Here is a 15,682-nt window from a genome sequence, read left to right as displayed (position 1 = left end):
CACAGACTGGTGGGACCGCATAGTGTTGCAGGTCTGGGACGATTCCCAGTGGCTGCGAAACTTTCGCATGCGTAAGGGCACTTTCATGGAACTTTGTGACTTGCTTTCCCCTGCCCTGAAGCGCATGAATACCAAGATGAGAGCAGCCCTCACAGTTGAGAAGCGAGTGGCGATAGCCCTGTGGAAGCTTGCAACGTCAGACAGCTACCGGTCAGTTGGGAATCAATTTGGAGTGGGCAAATCTACTGTTGGGGCTGCTGTGATGCAAGTAGCCCGCGCAATCAAAGATCTGCTGATATCAAGGGTAGTGACCCTGGGAAATGTGCAGGTCATAGTGGATGGCTTTGCTGCAATGGGATTCCCTAACTGTGGTGGGGCCATAGACGGAACCCATATCCCTATCTTGGCACCGGAGCACCAAGCCGGCGAGTACATAAACCGCAAGGGGTACTTTTCAATAGTGCTGCAAGCTCTGGTGGATCACAAGGGACGTTTCACCAACATCAACGTGGGATGGCCGGGAAAGGTACATGACGCTCGCATCTTCAGGAACTCTGGTCTGTTTCAAAAGCTTCAAGAAGGGACTTTATTCCCAGACCAGAAAATAACTGTTGGGGATGTTGAAATGCCTATATGTATCCTTGGGGACCCAGCCTACCCCTTAATGCCATGGCTCATGAAGCCGTACACAGGCAGCCTGGACAGTAGTCAGGAGCTGTTCAACTACAGGCTGAGCAAATGCAGAATGGTGGTAGAATGTGCATTTGGACGTTTAAAGGCGCGCTGGCGCAGTTTACTGACTCGCTTAGACCTCAGCGAAACCAATATTCCCACTGTTATTACTGCTTGCTGTGTGCTCCACAATATCTGTGAGAGTAAGGGGGAGATGTTTATGGCAGGGTGGGAGGTTGAGGCAAATCGCCTGGCTGCTGGTTAAGCGCAGCCAGACACCAGGGCGGTTAGAAGAACACAGGAGGGCGTGGTACGCATCAGAGAGGCTTTGAAAACCAGTTTCATGACTGGCCAGGCTACGGTGTAAAAGTTCTGTTTGTTTCTCCTTGATGAAACCCCCCGCCCCTTGGTTCACTCTACTTCCCTGTAAGCTAACCACCCTCTTCTCCTCCCTTCGATCACCGCTTGCAGAGGCAATAAAGTCATTGTTGCTTCACATTCATGCATTCTTTATTCATTCATCACACAAATAGGGGGATGACTACCAAGGTAGCCCAGGAGGGGTGGTGGAGGAGGGAAGGAAAATGCCACACAGCACTTTAAAAGTTTACAACTTTAAAATTTATTGAATGACAGCCTTCTTTTTTTGGGGCAATCCTCTGTGGCGGAGTGGCTGGTTGGCCGGTGGCCCCCCCACCGCGTTCTTGGGCGTCTGGGTGTGGAGGCTATGGAACTTGGGGAGGAGGGCGGTTGGTTACACAGGGGCTGTAGTGGCAGTCTGTGCTCCAGCTGCCTTTGCTGCAGCTCAACCATACACTGGAGCATACTGGTTTGGTCCTCCAGCAGCCTCAGTATTGAATCCTGCCTCCTCTCATCACGCTGCCGCCACATTCGAGCTTCAGCCCTCTCTTCAGCCCGCCACTTACTCTCTTCAGCCCGCCACCTCTCCTCCTGGTCATTTTGTGCTTTCCTGCACTCTGACATTATTTGCCTCCACGCATTCGTCTGTGCTCTGTCAGTGTGGGAGGACAGCATGAGCTCGGAGAACATTTCATCTCGAGTGCATTTTTTTTTCTTTCTAATCTTCACTAGCCTCTGGGAAGGAGAAGATCCTGTGATCATTGAAACACATGCAGCTGGTGGAGAAAAAAAAAGGAACAGCGGTATTTAAAAAGACACATTTTATAAAACACTGGCTACACTCTTTCAGGGTAAACCTTGCTGTTAACATTACATACATAGCACATGTGCTTTTGTTACAAGGTTGCATTTTGCCTCCCCCCACCGCGTGGCTACCCCCTCAACCCTCCCCCCTCCCTGTGGCTAACAGCGGGGAACATTTCTGTTCAGCCGCAGGCAAACAGCCCAGCAGGAATGGGCTCCTCTGAGTGTCCCCTGAAGAAAAGCACCCTATTTCAACCAGGTGACCATGGATCAGATCTCACTCTCCTGAGGATAACACAGAGAGATAAAGAACGGATGTTGTTTGAACGCCAGCAAACATACACTGCAATGCTTTGTTGTACAATGATTCCCGAGTACGTGTTACTGGCCTGGAGTGGTAAAGTGTCCTACCATGAAGGACGCAATAAGTCTGCCCTCCCCAGAAACCTTTTGCAAAGGCTTTGGGAGTATATCCAGGAGAGCCGTGAATGCCAGGGCAAAGTAATCCTTTCACATGCTTGCTTTTAAACCATGTATAGAATTTTAAAAGGTACACTCACCGGAGGTCCCTTCTCCTCCTGCTGGGTCCAGGAGGCAGCCTTGGGTGGGTTCGGGGGGTACTGGCTCCAGGTCCAGGGTGAGAAACAGTTCCTGGCTGTCGGGAAAACCGGTTTCTCCGCTTGCTTGCTGTGAGCTATCTACAACCTCATCATCATCATCAAACCTGCTTCCGTATTGCCTCCATCTCCATTGAAGGAGTCAAACAACACGGCTGGGGTAGTGGTGGCTGAACCCCCTAAAATGGCATGCAGCTCATCATAGAAGCGGCATGTTTGGGGCTCTGACCCGGAGCGGCCGTTCGCCTCTCTGGTTTTCTGGTAGGCTTGCCTCAGCTCCTTCAGTTTCACGTGGCACTGCTTCGGGTCCCTGTTATGGCCTCTGTCCTTCATGCCCTGGGAGATTTTGACAAAGGTTTTGGCATTTCGAAAACTGGAACGGAGTTCTGATAGCACGGATTCCTCTCCCCATACAGCGATCAGATCCCGTACCTCCCGTTCGGTCCATGCTGGAGCTCTTTTGCGATTCTGAGACTCCATCATGGTCACCTCTGCTGTTGAGCTCTGCATGGTCACCTGCAGCTTGCCACGCTGGCCAAACAGGAAATGAGATTCAAAAGTTCGCGGTTCTTTTCCTGTCTACCTGGCCAGTGCATCTGAGTTGAGAGTGCTGTCCAGAGCGGTCAAAACGGAGCACTCTGGGATAGCTCCCGGAGGCCAATACCGTCGAATTGTGTCCACAGTACCCCAAATTCGACCCGGCAAGGCCGATTTAAGCGCTAATCCACTTGTCAGGGGTGGAGTGAGGAAATCGATTTTAAGAGCCCTTTAAGTCGAAATAAAGGGCTTCATCGTGTGGACGGGTGCAGGTTTACATCGATTTAATGCTGCTAAATTCGACCTAAAGTCCTAGTGTAGACCAGGGCTAGGAATACTTATGTTCACCCCGTGATGTTAAGCATAATGAGAGAATGAAATCACACTGTTAAGATGGTTATATTTAAGATATAAATGTTGTATAGGACCTCTCCTTTCTTAGTTTCTCACAAGTTCCTCTCTTCTCCTCCATAATCTCCGTTAGGCTTCTCATGGCCTCCCTCCAGATTAATGGTGATTTTTTTTTCTTCAAATCTTTTATGTGAGCCCATCTGAGGTTTCTGACTTATGGCTTCCCATCTCACATCCTTCTGTCTTTAATGAGCCATAGTGAGGAAAAATGGCTGTGTTCTTATGTATAGCGTGGTAGTGTCTACTGTGAGCTGCATTCGGCTGAAGTACTTCTCTGTTATGGTCCCAGTGTGGAGATAATGGAGCAAGTGGAGCTTTGCGGAGTCTGTAATTATTTGTTACTGCATACCTACAGATATGACCATTGTAAGCTAACCTGCTCGTGTGGTGCATCAGGGCTAACATTTGTAACCTTTCGAGTCTCCAATAATACTATTTTTAGCATAATTATATAAATGATAATGTGTTTCAGAGGCCAGTTACTCCACAATGGACAAAAGAGTCACAAACATTTGGGTAGCTTTAGTGCCATGACAGTAGAATGATATCCTCCAGTAGAATTTACTCCCCATAGTTAAGGCAATGCTAACCCCACTGCAGAGTATCTGGAGTTCAATAAGAGTCAGTACCATGGACAGCCACAGAAAAGGACATCAGCTAAATTTCAGTTATGTAGAATGGGGAATATCATTCAGGGCATTCTGCCATTAAAAATTGATATTTATTGCACTATATTCTGCACTTTGAGTGCAAATACTGCAGTGTTTTCAAATATTGCAGATGATAAATGTCCACTTTTAATGGCTCTTCCTCCTGGATGTACTTTCCCATACATGAGCTATGGGGAAAAAACTCACCCTTTTACCCCAGCTGTTACATGAAGTTGCAGAAATAATTCCCAAATAAATAGGAAGAAGAGACCTTGGTGAGTATGTTATGCTTATAAGAAGCACACAAGATCTTTTATAGGGGAGAAGGCAGCATGCCACATTTATTGAGAATACAAGTTAGCATAAGCTTTTCAGTCTCTCTCTCCACTCGATGTTTATAGTTACCAGTACAGAGTCTGGATCAATCTAGTGGCCAGCCAGATTGATTGCAGAGGGGAGCCGGGCTTTGTCGGTCGCAATCCAATGCTCCTGGAGTTGGTGGCAAGACAAACCCAAAGCCCCATGGCCAAGCACCCTGTTCTTATAGTCTTTTTTCTCTGTTGAAGTCTATGAATTTTGCTGTGTCAGTTTGTGACCGATTATTCCTTAATTGGTTTCATCTTTTGATGTTAACGTTCCAAAACACCTCCAAGAGGGTCATCCTGTCCTGGTTTTGATTTATCTTGTCTTTAGGGGTGCCAGCCTCCATCTCAGGGTCGTCAATCTTCCCTTCCTCAGTTTGGATGCGCGTTGATGGTTCTCCGGTGTCGTTAAGTTTCTTCACTCCTCCTACCATGACCATGTGACTTTAACAATGGCCTTCACACCTTATCTTTTCCTGATGCATGCATTCCTCATTCACACAAACAGTCTTTTACAGAGACCTTCAAAGGTATGCAGCAGTTTTTATGTTGAGCAAGAAAGGCATTGTAAATTAAACCTTACTAAATCTTGTAATCAAAACAGTTCACATTGTGGCCCGGGCCTTCAACATTCTTCTAATCTCATTAACATAGACACAATACAAGATCCTGTCTCTTACTAACTAAATCTTAAAACAAAGAAATGTATATTTAACTAAAGGGCCTAATTTGTAATGCATATATAGGAAACAAGACCCCATAGTCCCAGAGGGTCATTCCTGTCTGCTATTCAAAAAAGGTGGCTGGCAGGATGATCAAATCATACATTAATACTTTTAATACATACTACATTATTATAACTGTCAATCATTATAACCTCTAATACAAATATAAAATCCTACTCCTACAAGTATCCAAGTAAACTTTTTCAAGGAGACTGTTAAGGTTGCTAAAATGTTGCTGTTAGGGTTTTAAAAGTTTTGAGTTTTGAATTTTTTTGATGGACGACGCATTTTTTTCTGAAAACTTTTCGCCAAAAAATCTTCCCCCCTTCTTTTTTTGACCAGTTCTTGTTGTTAGGCTGATTTGGTTATTTTCCAAACTAGAGCTCAGGCACTCCTTCAGACAGGCCTAATAACGAACAATAAGAATCTAATGGTGCAACATTCTCATATGAATTGGCCACCTGAGGATGGAGCAATCTCATTTGAAAATGTTTTAGAAATATTGAGACTTAAAACTTGATTCTTTCCATTGCATAAAAGAGTGAACTGGTAGGGGCCAAGTTCTGCAGCTAATCAGCAGAGATCATCCGTTGTTATGCAGAACTTCCCAGTGGTTTTAACTGAATATTTTGTAGGGAATTTCCACTTACAGGCTGATAGCTGGATAAAGACCTATGTTTGGTTTTTTCCATTATGTTATGTGTAGACTAACCACTCAGTTTCATAAGCAATTAATACTTAAGGTCAGATTGAGAATAATACAGTTGAAGTGGAACAGCGAGAATAAAGCATCTGCCATTCACATGCTGCTATAATGTAATAAATACATATTTTAATCGTGAATAAGTGAAATCAGATTTAGTCTATCTGTGTAAACAGATACCAGTCTATATCATCACTAGAATATATTGTTAGCAAGTGACATGAGCTGTCAGCATGATTTTAGACACTTCTCATTTCTTGCAGAGTGCACAGCTGAAGTCTTGTGATTCAGAGATTTAAAATGCCTCTTCATTTTTGTGCTAGACACTGATATCAGTACTTTTTCTTAAGATGTGAATAATTTCTGCTTCAGGTACAGGAAGAAGTGATTGTCTATAATGATTGTCTGTTGACTTCCTAAAATAGCATAATTAAAAACCGTGCTTTGTAGATCACTTTAATCTGCATTCATTTTTTATCCTTTATTGTTAAATAGCTTTAGGGTGTCTCCTTTTCAGTTTAGATTAAAATATAGTCTTATGTGTGTGTATAATTGGTGGCAAATACAATGAGGCTAAATGTTGCAGTGTGACAGAAGATACTTACAGCTCAGTATTGCTGTAATGCGTTTCCACAGTTGTCATGGGAAAAATAATCAGTATGTTTTGACTTAGAGCAAAATCTATGTGCATTATTATTACCATACGTCAGTGATTGAGCTGTAGAAAATAAAGTATTGCATTAATATTTGCTGTGCGTGAATTAGTTGAATTGGTTGACTTGGTAGAAGGCTTAAGTAGAAACGTGGGCTTTCATATTAATTATATTTGTAATTTATTGTGGCTCAGCATGCAGCATGATTTCTAATTGTCAGAGGGAGACGGTTAATTTTACAGATGAAGTGGAGTGGGAGGAAACAGTATGTATTGTGGCTGTAGGAGGAAGTTTGTTTCTTTTTGTGTGTTTGTGTCTAGGTTATTTCTCTTACTGCCAAAGTAGGGTGGTTGATGATGATGATTGTCATAAATATAAAGGGAAGGGTAAACCCCTTTAAAATCCCTCCTGGCCAGAGGAAATCTCCTCTCACCTGTAAAGGGTTAAGAAGCTAAAGGTAACCTCGCTGGCACCTGACCAAAATGACCAATGAGGAGACAAGATACTTTCAAAAGCTGGGAGGAGGGAGAGAAACAAAGGGTATGTGTGTCTGTCTATATTCTGTCTTTGCCGGGGATAGACCAGGAATGAAGCCTTAGAACTTTTAGTAAGTAATCTAGCTAGGTACGTGTTAGATTATGATTTCTTTAAATGGCTGAGAAAAGAATTGTGCTGAATAGAATAACTATTTCTGTCTGTGTATCTTTTTTGTAACTTAAGGTTTTTGCCTAGAGGGGTTCTCTATGTTTTGAATCTAATTACCCTGTAAGGTATCTACCATCCTGACTTTACAGGGGGGATTTTTTTTTATTTCTATTTACTTCTATTTCTATTAAAAGTCTTTTTGTAAGAAAACTGAATGCTTTTTCATTGTTCTCAGATCCAAGGGTTTGGGTCTGTGGTCACCTATGCAAATTGGTGAGGCTTTTTATCCAACATTTCCCTGGAAAGGGGGGGTGCAAGTGTTGGGAGGATTGTTCATTGTTCTTAAGATCCAAGGGTCTGGGTCTGTAGTCACCTAGGCAAATTGGTGAGGCTTTTTACCAAACCTTGTCCAGGAAGTGGGGTGCAAGGTTTTGGGAAGTATTTTGGGGGGAAAGACGTGTCCAAACAGCTCTTCCCCAGTAACCAGTATTTGTTTGGTGGTGGTAGCAGCCAATCCAAGGACAAAAGGGTGGAATATTTTGTACCTTGGGGAAGTTTTGACCTAAGCTGGTAAAGATAAGTTTAGGAGGTTTTTCATGCAGGTCCCCACATCTGTACCCTAGAGTTCAGAGTCGGGGAGGAACCTTGACAATGATGATAAAAAAAATCCTCATTTGCCAATAGTTACCACACAATAGTTCTTGTATCTGAGGTTACGGCAGTTTTCTCTGTATTTAAGATAGCAAATATCTGACTTACCTATCTGGTACCTAAGGGTTAGCAAATATTTACTTTAATGGCTGGCCTTTCTGAACATATGTGGATATCTGCTGTGTGCAATGCAATGACTTTAATGGCTTATTAAAATTGTGTGAGGCCCCTCTGATTACATATTTGGTTTTGCTGTGGTTGATGTCATGCTTTTCCAAACACAAAGAACAACCATGTACATTCACAATGAATTATTTTTATTTTATATTAAGAAAAACAACAAAATAACCGTGGACAAAGGCGCTTGTCTCTAATTGAAGTGTTAATGTCACCTCTATACAATGCCCTGTCAACTCAAAATGGCAGAAAACAACAGACTTGAGAAAATAAGCTACACAGTCAATTGTCTAACGCAGTTCAGGGCCCTGAACTCTGAACTGGATTTTTTCACTGAAACTTATATTAATGCTTATGGGAGCACTGTGAACTGAAGACTGTTATTAATCCACATAATAGGTACAGCTGAGGTGAGGGTATTTATCTTCCTTGTGCTTCCCTTCAGATCAAAACTACAGGAGCCACAGATAGAGGTGATAGGTAGTGGCCACTTGTCACCTAAGAACTGGTTTTTAATAATCTACTTTCTGTAAATAGGCTATCAAACAATTGTCAACCGGTGTGAAAGATTTTGGTCCCCACCATGTGCTGAAATTGAGCCAATGACTCATTTGTTGTAAGATGTCTACCTTTTATATAGGGGTTAGATAAAGTTTTGACTTTTACATTAGCTGAATTTTGAGTGAATCTGTTATGTAAAAAGGTACATACAGTCTGTGAAGCAGTTTCAGGTTTAGGTTTTTGCAGTGAAGAGAATTCATAAATATACAGTGAAGTATTAATCCTGTTATTTCACTAAAGCACTGTGATCTGACATTGACCAAACCATAAATCTCTAGTGTTCCAGTTAAGGATGCAAGTCAATCATTATTCAAAGGAGCATAAATAACTTATAAAGGCTTTAGTTTTAGGAACTTTTGTCTTATAACCATTATATCACAAGTATAGCTTACCTTCTGTTCAATCAGAATTCCAATTCATCTGGCTAACAGAATGAAGAGTTGGTGTGGCAGCAGTTTAACTACTGCAATGAGATCTATTCTAGCCATACAGTAATGGTAGACCTCTGATAAAATCTTCAGGTAAAAGTTGTGCAAGTGTGTGAGAGAGAAGGGCAGAGAGTGAATGTATGTTGTGAGTAGAAAAATAACTGGATGAAGAATTGAAAATAACATTTTAAAGGCCCAAACCAATGTAGGCTATTGACTTCAATAGTATCTGCAAGTCCTGTGCATGATGGGGGAGAAAATCCAGCCCACAGCTGAGCATGCAAAAAAATTAGGCACAGAAAATTAGAGATCACCTCTAAAAAGTGGGTTGCATGTATTTACAATACATTTATTTTTTTCAGGAAATTCTTCTGATAGCTGATGAAAAACACTAAGCAAAATTTAATTTGTGTATTGGGCTTTTTCAGTGGTTTAGCACTCAGTGCTTTACACAGCCATGTGGGTGACATCTCTTCCGTTCCTGGCTCCAACTTCTTGTATCCTAGGGAGGTGGTGGTGTTTGCAGAGGTAACTCATTCAGCCTGTAAGGTTCTGCTGGCCAGCAGCAATTCCTTTTTAAGCCTCAATTCAGGAAGGTACTTAAGCACTTGAGTTTTAATGGGACAATTCACATACTTAAAATTAGGCACTTGCTTAAATGCCTTGCTGATTTGGGGTCTTAAAGAACAACTTTGACAGCTTCCAAAGGGAATCCTCAAAAAGAAAAGGAGTACTTGTGGCACCTTAGAGACTAACCAATTTATTTGAGCATAAGCTTTCGTGAGCTACAGCTCACTTCATCGGATGCAGTGAGCTGTAGCTCACGAAAGCTTATGCTCAAATAAATTGGTTAGTCTCTAAGGTGCCACAAGTACTCCTTTTCTTTTTGCGAATACAGACTAACACGGCTGTTACTCTAAAAGGGAATCCTGTGTATCTGGGGAAATGCAGAGCCTTACGGTTGTGGTTAGGGAAAAACAACGGAAAAACATGGAACCAAAACAAAGTCCCGTTGAGGCTTACTTTCAGAGGTATTGTTGAACTCAACAGAAAGTGCAGATACTCAGCACATCTGAAAATTAAAGCCTCTGGTGTATATCTTTGGATGAATTTCATCTTTGATTTAATTTTAAAGTGAATATAGTACAGGTAGATATTTTAAAAAATTATGATTTTAAAAAAAGGACTTGCAGCAATATTACATTCCAGTAATGAAATATAAAAATTTATGGTAAAGTTAGTATTGTCATTAAATTAATGTCTTTTCCTTAAAGAGACACCCTCAATTTGAAATCTACTAAATTTCAAAATATGAGTTAAAAGGGGTATCTAGCACTACACCTCCACATATGTCTTCCTGCCAATTGTTGTGGTTTTAGAATCACTATTTATTTTATTTTTATTAAATTCTTCTCCCATGAAAGACCCACACAAACACAGTAAAAGTGGCTAACAAATTGACCACACAATGTTGTACACAAAGTGCTGTCAACTGCGCTGTTAATGAGATGACTTTCTATCCTTGCTTCTGTAGGGTACACAGACCCTGAATCAGTGTTGAAACTCACCCCTTAATGGAAGTTTGGATTTATTACTCATGCATAAAACAATAATCTAACATAAACTGCAGCCTCCTTGAGTATGGTCATTCCTACACTTCCCCTCCAAGGCCTTCTCTGTCCTACCTTCCCAGTTTTCTCCTCAGATATTCCTTCTTCCATATCTTGTGTGTAATGTTAAGAAGCTGTACCTGCTATAATGTGCTGTTCAAGGGACTTTAATAGTGAATGTTTTCCTAGACTATATACTCTAGTACAAACAGGAATTAATTCAGCGAAGTTCCGTGGCCTGTGTAATGCAAAGGGTCAGACTAGATGATCACAGTGGTCCCTTCTGGCCTTGGAATCTCTGAATCTGTGACACCATCAAGTTTAAAAAATAATGCTTTGTCACAGTTAGTGTAAAGATGCTTCCTCTGTAATATGGTAACAAACTGTTAAACAGAGAGTTCTGATGATTATATTACTGTGTAATGTTTCTGTAAACAAAAGCTCACTATTGTAATGATTACTGTTTTGTTTCTGATATTTATCGGGCAAGGATTTGTAAACCATTAAAACTTCCGAAACAAATAAATAGTTTAAAAACACCCCACAGACTTTGCTCTGAAATGTTTTACCTGCTATTGTTACAAGTAACCCCTGAGGTTAGTAAAACTAAAAGAAATTTAAAACATACCATTTCATTCTCATTCTTTCAGTTTGCTTACTCTGTGGATAAACAGGTTGGCAGGGCTCTCTTCTTGATCAGCCCTGTTAGCAGAGGCTGGAACCTGGGAAAAAGGTTTTTGAAGTTGGTCTAAATCACCATTGTGTATCGTCCACATGAAAAACTGCAATAGAATGTGAATGAACAAACCTGTACTTGATGAGATGTATAATAAATTTGGAGTGATGAGATGATTCATCTCACTTGCTTAACAATGAGAAGACATTTATTTACTTTATTCTCAACACACAGTTTTGATTCCACTAGAGGGGAAAGATAATCTATATCATTTTAAAGTGTTGAAAATAATGGAACTTTTCATACAGAGAGAGAGGCTGGCTTGAAAAGAAATATTTTTCAATTACCTTAAACAATTTTTAAATGCACCTTTTATATATAATTAATATGTATATGATTTGCTGTCAGGATTTCAACAGTTACTTGTTGGATGTTGGTGGGGGAGGTGCCTCAGGTTGAGCTACCTTCTGCTGGTTGAGTTATTTTGACATTTCTCCACCTTGTCCGTCATCCTTTTACAGTTGGCTTGTGAGAAAAAGGCTGTAGGAGAAGGGGGTTGGGAGCTTGGTGGAAGAAGTGGTGAGAGGAAAGAAAATTAAGTATGTCAAGTGTGGCAGAACTATCAAAGTCTAACATATACATACATAGATTGGCTTGGTAAGGGAACAAACAGTGTGCTTGTATGTTGTTTGGAAAAAAGTCAAGTGAGTACCAGGAATGTGGCTTTATAAATGCTTCAGTTTTCTATTTTTTTTTCCTTGCACACAAAAAAATGTAGAATGTGGCACCAAGTAGCTTTGGTTTCAAAATCTCTCATCACTGTGATTAATTTTAATGGCTGAATAAGTAGTTGCTTTTGAGACTGTTGTTAGATTTTATCTTGTTTCAGGCTAGTTGTTTACCTATTGCATTTTTATTATATTTCAGAACAGTCAAGCATCACATATCGCAACTGACATCTGCATTAAAGACTGTGCAAAATTCTCCTCCCTCTTTAAGCCTTGAAACAAACCAAAATGGAAAACTGATTAAAGGAGGTGAGCCCTTTTTTCTTAGTCTGATTTTTTTTTTTCCCAGTCTGCCTCTGCATTTGTTCTTTCGGACGTTTCTCTATAGCGCTGAACATTTTGGGTAAGCAGCCTTAAAAATATATTGACCCCAAATTGGTTGCCTCCTTAATGAAAATGTATATAAATCTGGTGACTTGGTATCTTTCATTTGGAAAAGTATCTGTACTTGGTGCCTGTATCTGTAGACATCAACGCTTGCAGGTTTTAAATAGCATTAACATGGTTAGTCTTCTGTGAACATTATTTCATCTCAGTAAACTATTTTCATGGGACTTGCATGAACAGAAAAATGTAATATATAAATGTAACTGTTGGGTAAAGCCCCAAAGGGCTGCACGTACTGTAACTGTAGAGCCAGATTAGAGAGCATGAGAGAGAGGATTGGTTTGGCCTGAAGGAGTGGGGCAGGGAGGGGGAGAGGCAGATCAGAACAGAAAAGGAGCACAGAAAAAGCATGGGGGAAGGGCTGCAGCATCTTGGAAGGAACATTGGAATGGCCTAGAGGAGTTCTGAGAGTGAAAGAACTGCTCTCTCCACAGCTTCCTTACAGTGAAAGCTGCAGAAAAACAGGACCTTATGGATCTCATACACACATATTGAAGATAAATAAGCCTCTAGCAACTCCACCCTATTGAGGGCAATTGGTATGATGGTGAAATGTGGCCCAGTTTGATTTACATCAACATATTTTTTCTCTTACTTGTAAAACTTTTATCCCAATCTTAAAAACACTGGCATCTGCACTCCGGAAAAAAAAAATTAGTATGTAATTTAGCGGAAATGAAAGAATGACATTAGAATGCATACTACTCATTATGCAAACCTAGATACATCCTATCTAGACATAGAAAAAAGAGAGAGAAATTGTATTTCCCAATGTTAATTTAATGGAGCCAATAGAAAATTAAATGGTATAGAATCTGGCCTTTAGCATTAGCACACAACTGGCCTGACAAGCCACATAATAGGAGAAGGAAACTTTGTGGGGGTTTTAAAGAAAGGTTTCCTTTCAGAACATTAGTTATGCTGTTATAAAACTGTAGTTATTTTGTAAAATAACTCTCAGCACTTGCTTTTAGTGCACCTCTGAAAAATCAAGGACATTTAATTTTGTAGCATATTGTAGCTGTGACCAATAGAACATCAAAATTAGATCTATACCATGCTTATATTGCACCTGTTAGATTTCCCTGAGTTAGCTGAGCTTGATTTATCAAACCCAGTGTTTTGCAGTCTCTGGAACATTTTTATACCAGAGATTTTCTTCCCCTATTTGGTTATTAGGTTTAATATACTCTCTGTTGATTGCAAAAGTAACTGCTTATCAATAGGTATGTTAATGTGTATTTTTAAGAGTTACCGGTAATTTGTTCCTTTTAAATAAAGATAGTGTCTGCAATGGCAAATACATTGCATTTTAGTGTATTTGGTGGAAATAAAGTATCAGTGCTGTTGGCAATATTTCTGAAACTGCCAGACCATGTCCTTGATTAATTGTCCTGTGTGCATATATTAAAGGAAGTATTGACTGCTGGTTAGGACTTGGAACCAGGATGTCGCTGTCCTTTTCCTGGCTGTGCCATTGGCTTTTGTCAGTTCAACTCTCTCTGCCTCTGTTTTACCCTTCTGTAAAACTGCTATAATACTTACTTGAAGGGATGATGAGAGTTAATGCTTGTAAACGGCTTTGACTCTCCCCAGTAAAAGCTACTATATAAAAGAGCAATACATTCAATAATACATTAATTGATTGCTTATATTTTTGGCATCAATAGTAGTACAAATTGAAATCTAAAAAGTCTCTTCCTGTGTGTGTGCACATTATATTCAATGAAGCCTATGTTATAGATAGCATTGCCTCAGACGGTTATAAGACCCATTTTCAGTTGCTTATAACTTTATCAGACTTCAACCATTTGTGCTGAAATTTTCCATTCTGGGTGCCTGCTTGAGGTGTGGGTTTTTTTTTGTTTTTGTTTTGTTTTTATTTTGGTTTTTGTCGTTTGTTTTGTTTTGTTTTGCAAAACTGCAGCCATTTCTCACAATGAGGCTAAAGAAAATGTATTTTGCCCAAGTTTTTAAAAAAATATTCTTACAACCGTTCTATTGAGAAGCTGTAGCACTCCATTTTTTGGAGCAATGACTTGAAATGTGGTGTTTGTGGGGGCATGAGTTGGTGTTACAGATGTGCCTTTTGCTCTTCCTGTGAAAGTCCACCCATATTTGGCCAACTTGAGTCTCTTGAATCTCATTTCACACATGCTCAGTAGACACTTATTAGAATTTGGTGGCTAGATTCTGTCTGCACTGGGCATGCTCCAGTTCTCTCATACCTGGACTGAGCATGTGCACAGAGCAACAGAGCATGCTTCAGCCCCAGGTATAGGTGCTGGAACTACGGGTGCTGAGGGTGCTGCCGCACCCCCTGGCTTGAAGTGGTTTCCATCATAATACAGGGTTTGCAGTTTGGTTCAGTGGCTCTCAAAACCCCCACTATACAAATTGTTCCAGCACCCCTGACCCCAGGCCTCAGGTGCTTCACAGGATTTTCCCTGCAGTTGTAGCCTGTGACAGCTAACAACTGTCATGGCACCAGGTATACTAAAGGGTAGCAGGGAGACTGTCTCCTATGTTATCAGTTTTCCTGCTTCTGGCACTGACTAGGAAAAGGAGGAAGCCTGGCTGGAACACAGAGGAGTGAGGAGCCAGCCCTGGGGGACTGGTGAGGGAGAAGATTATGACAAGCGGTCAGGAATGGAGTCGGAGGGAGGGAAGGGTGGAATGTGACTAGGTTGAGTAGCTAAAGGGGAGGGAGTGGCGTGAAGGGATGGGAGACGACTAGGACATAGAGCTGGGGGCAGAACTGTGATGAGAAAATGGGGGGGGGGCGGGAGGGAATGTGAGATGGAGCTGAGGGTAAGGACTGAGGTGAGGTGCTGGGGATGGTCACAATAGAGACTGGAATAAAGACAGGCTGGAAGACCCAGGGGCATCCTTTTCCACTGGGCATCTCAGTTCTATTATTGGTGATAATTGAGTGGAATAAGTTTCCTCTTTAATGATTGATTAAGAGGTTAGCCTTTGGAATTAGTAATATTGTTTGCTTTAGAAGCTCAATCATGGGCTAGGTGTAAAGGGACCTATATGTGCAGATGAGCATTTCCCTCTTTAATATCATAGCCCTCTGCCTAAGCACTAGAAGCACAAGCAAGGCCTCTTGGAGTGTGGACAAGAGACTACTTCATTAGAAACTCATGGTATAGAATGCCACAGAGGAGGCCTGTCAATATGGCAGAATATTTGGGGAACTGGGGATGGAGCTGAAAGAGAGAACAGGTGCCGTAGGCACCGACTCCATAGGTGCTCCAGG

At 41.2% G+C, this 15,682-nt stretch overlaps 1 protein-coding gene across 2 annotated transcripts in view; it reads left to right on the top strand.

The window, feature by feature from the left end:
• Positions 1 to 15,682, top strand: part of DLGAP1 (DLG associated protein 1) — a 620,850-nt gene that overhangs the window by 223,080 nt on the left and 382,088 nt on the right. For both annotated transcript variants that reach the window (XM_074944555.1, XM_074944554.1), the window contains one exon: positions 12,170 to 12,279. The gene's annotated coding sequence lies outside the window, so the exon portion shown is untranslated. The remainder of the gene's footprint in view (positions 1 to 12,169; positions 12,280 to 15,682) is intronic.

This window comes from Natator depressus, chromosome 2, assembly GCF_965152275.1.
Source record: "Natator depressus isolate rNatDep1 chromosome 2, rNatDep2.hap1, whole genome shotgun sequence".
NCBI lineage: Eukaryota > Metazoa > Chordata > Testudines > Cheloniidae > Natator > Natator depressus.
This window is presented reverse-complemented; position numbering and strand designations above follow the sequence as displayed.